The 3,917-nt window shown below is 29.7% G+C and overlaps 1 non-coding gene across 1 annotated transcript; it reads right to left on the minus strand.

Moving 5' to 3' along the window:
* Positions 1–3,418: 3,418 nt before the first annotated feature.
* On the minus strand, positions 3,419–3,491 carry Tsp_07326. Its single transcript has one exon. It is a non-coding gene; the product is annotated as a tRNA-Val (tRNA).
* Positions 3,492–3,917: the final 426 nt, after the last annotated feature.

Below are 3,917 nucleotides of genomic sequence, written 5' to 3' on the forward strand. Positions count from 1 at the left end.
TTTTCCTGTTCAGACTGTTTTTTGCTCGTTCGTTTAGTTTTTCCGTCCGCAAATGAGAGCGGGGTGTGGGGGAAATCAAATTAGACGGCAGCGACAAATTATTCACTTGACTTTCTCAACATTTGTGTTGCCGTATGTTATTTTCATCCATTTATCATATTCGCCTGCTTTTTTTACTCAAATCACAATGCTGTGCAGTCATTGTTGCTTCAAACTTTTCTTTATGACTTTCATTTTTATTTGTTCCAAGCGCCTTTTCTTTTTTCAAAGAAAAAAAAACAATAATTTTGAAAAGTGCCGTCTTTTATAACGTTGTTGTTACTGCAGTTGTTGTTGTTGTTGATTTTATTCTTTATTGACTTTTATGCTTTTCATCTTCTGCTGCTGGATAATTTTGCCTCGGTGCTTTATCACTTTTTGTTTTGTTCTCTTTGAAACAAATATATGACAGCTTCTTTTCTATTCAGATTGATTGTCTGTTTTAGCACAAATCTGTATACTGTGTAGCACATTCTACGTTGAAGTTGCAGACACTTTTTTGTGCATGCAAAATACAACAGACAACACGACTTTTTGTCAGAAATGATGTTTTTTTATTCATTGCTTATATACATATATATTTTTTTATTAGTTTTTGTCTCTCCAGTGTTGAAAATAATAAACTGCCATTAATTGAAAATATTCTTTTTTTCATTATTTATCTATCACATTGCTAGCAAATCAATCATTCATTGTTCAGTAAACAAATTCAAAAATCCGAATTACTAATACAAATGCTCGCATCAAATTTGCTGTTGCAAAACAACTTTTCAACTAGATAACAACAGTTAATATCGAATATGAAGATCATTGGCATGGATGTACAAAACATAATAAAATGTACTTTTATTCACATTTCAGTTCACTTTATTTTCATTATAATTAATAATAATTCAACGATGAATAAAAAAAAGAAGAGCACAAAATATGATAAATTTGGCATTCAATTAAACTTATCATGTTTATCAAATTTCTGCTATTTGATTTAAAGAAAAAACAACATAATTTTGGCACTTGTTATATGAATAATAATAATATACTATATAGGTTCATAGGTTGTTTTTTTTTTAATGAATAAACTGAGAAAATGCATGCAAATTGTATAAAGAAAATGTAGCTTATTATTTTCAGAATTTCTTCAGCACACAGTTAAAGTTCAGTTGGACAGATTTTATCTTCGAAAAGTGTTCAGGAGGGAACTGGCAAATTTCCTTTATTTTATTATAAGCCAGCACCTCCCAACCACTGTTGTCGTTCTCTTATTAAACTTTATTTAAAGGCATTATTATTTTCTACTGCACCACTTGGGTTTTTAAGAAATAAATAAACTCATTTAATCTGGTCATGAAAAGCATTTTCATATAAAAAAAGTAATTGAAAAGCTAATTTTCTAATTTTAAATTATAATATTTTGGAAATTTTGTCATAAGAAGAAAAAACTACTTGGGATAAAGAGTAGTAGGAACAAAATAAGCATTGTATCTGTACAACAAATTCTGAACCGACGAAAGTTTCAAAATTTTTATTGATCTCCATTGTAACTGTAGTTGTACAATTTTTTTACTACAGCTTCGAAAAAACTTGTCATTCTAAAAATGAATAACTTCTTTGCTAGCTTTGCTTTGCAGGATCGTAAATGCAATATGCCAAATGCTATAACTAACGAACAGAAAGCCGCAGCAGCGTCTGACACTTGTTGCATTTATCTCAGATTTTATCTCTCTTCCTTTGTTAACTTTACCATGCAATGCTTTTGAATATTTGCATATTCACGAATTACCATTTCAGTTGCTGAAAAATGAAATTTACAACACCAAAGTGAACATGGCTTGCTTTGGCAATGCAAAATAATTCAACAGTATTCAACATTTGTCTGTTTTTTCTTTGATTTTGGTGGGAGGTGGGTTTGGTTTTTATTATATGTATTTCTTTTTTGCGTTTTACATTACTATTGGAAAAATGAAACTGTGTTCTCTGTGTGTTGATATTTTCCATTTGAAAAGTTGTTTCTGTGTTAATGTTTGATTTTGATTTGATTTGATTTTATAAAATTGTTTATTATGCTTTAGCAATTCATTTTATTTGATTAATCATTACGATCGACAAATTATTCCACCAGTACAGTCAGCAGCTGTGAGTAAAAAGAATAAAAATGAATATTTGGCTAAAGCTAAAGTGTGATTGGTTGATTTCAATGAAAGGGAATTCTTCGTTCGTGATGGAAGTACTGTACGTCATTCACTTCTAGAAAGACCATTGCAAATTAACCTCAAACTGGGGTCAGAATTTAAAAAATATATTAAAATCAGATTAATTCAAGCAGTTGGAGATGAAAATGAGCGAAAAAATTGTGCAACAAAAAAAAGAAGAGGAGGAGGAGGAGGAAGAGGTGGTGAAGGCCCGCTAGGCTTCAATTCAATGGTAAAATCAAAATTTTGCATATTCGCTTTATGATTAATGGTAGATTTGAATTTAGTTTTCACATAGTGTTTCACGCTAATGCGCTTACTCTTCTCCAAACTCCAACGCAACATTCAGCAGTTGATTTTTTCTTATTTTCTCAACTTTTTTAATTTAAACATTTACGTTTTAATTTTATTCAGTTTCAAAAAATATTTATAAAATAGATTGCTATCTGAAAATGTATATTTCACTTCAAGCTGACGTTTCTCTTCGAAAAGTATATATGCATTTTTATTGATCAACGGTTATTTTCCAACCTTTTGTAAAAACATGCTTATCAACCGGATTTTACTATTTATCAAACTGGTGTTATATTTATCAAGTTTACAAGTAAGCCGTTCATGTGTTCAAATTTAATACATCAATCGATCGATAAGCATAAACAAAAATAAACAAAACAATATTTCTCTTTTATTCTATTTTGAAATTTACGCCCCCAAATAATGATGACAATCAGCTTCAACATTGTCAGCTTTGAATAAAGCGTCTGATTAGTAAAAACACTATGACAAACAGTGTCAGAATTCAAATAAATGGCGTAAAAATAAAGCACAAAAATTGACAGATCTGAAATATTATCAATCAGATTAAGATATATATATATATACATGTGTTAGTTGGGTCCCTCATAAAATCACTTGATGAATGCACAGAGCTTACTTGTGGAAATAAATTTACATTATTTTACATTTAAAAATAAGCAGTATTAATTTTAATTTTTTAAATTTTAAAATTATAATTTAACTTTTACACATCTTCACGGTGTAGCACTATGTATAAAATGTCAGCAACAATCAAAGTAAAAAAATGCTCTTGCTGCAAACAAAGATGATTTAACAAGCTAATAATAACTTTAACATTATTAATTTACAGTAATTATGAAAGGGATGCTAAGGGAAAAACAAAAATTACCTTTTGCTCTTGCCTGGGCTCGAACCAGGGACCTTCTGCGTGTGAAGCAGACGTGATAACCACTACACTACAAGAGCACGGTGAGTTTCTTCAATATTTATTATATGATAATTCTTAATAATAAATCATTATTAAAAAAATAAATTGAAGTATAAATTTTTGAAAATAATCTTATTTTCAACAATGACTATCAAAAAGGGCAAAATTTTGATTCATTATATTTACTACACAACTAGGAACAGCACCTTTACAAAACATTAATAAGAAAACAATCGATTTTTTGAGGCTCAGGTCCATGGATAGAAATTGCAATGCAATATTATTCCAATAATGCTGTATGTGAGAAAGAAAAGCAATAACAAACGACCTCTGAAATTGCTACCTTTCCATAGTTGGCAAATGTCATCGACCATGAATGTACCATAAAAATGCATTCTTTTTCTGGACGACACTTTGGGAAAAATTGTCTGCCAGAATCAGTGCCGCTTGCCAATACAAGAATG

Source organism: Trichinella spiralis (genome assembly GCF_000181795.1).
Source record: "Trichinella spiralis strain ISS 195 chromosome Unknown Scfld1, whole genome shotgun sequence".
NCBI classification, from domain to species: Eukaryota; Metazoa; Nematoda; class Enoplea; order Trichinellida; family Trichinellidae; genus Trichinella; species Trichinella spiralis.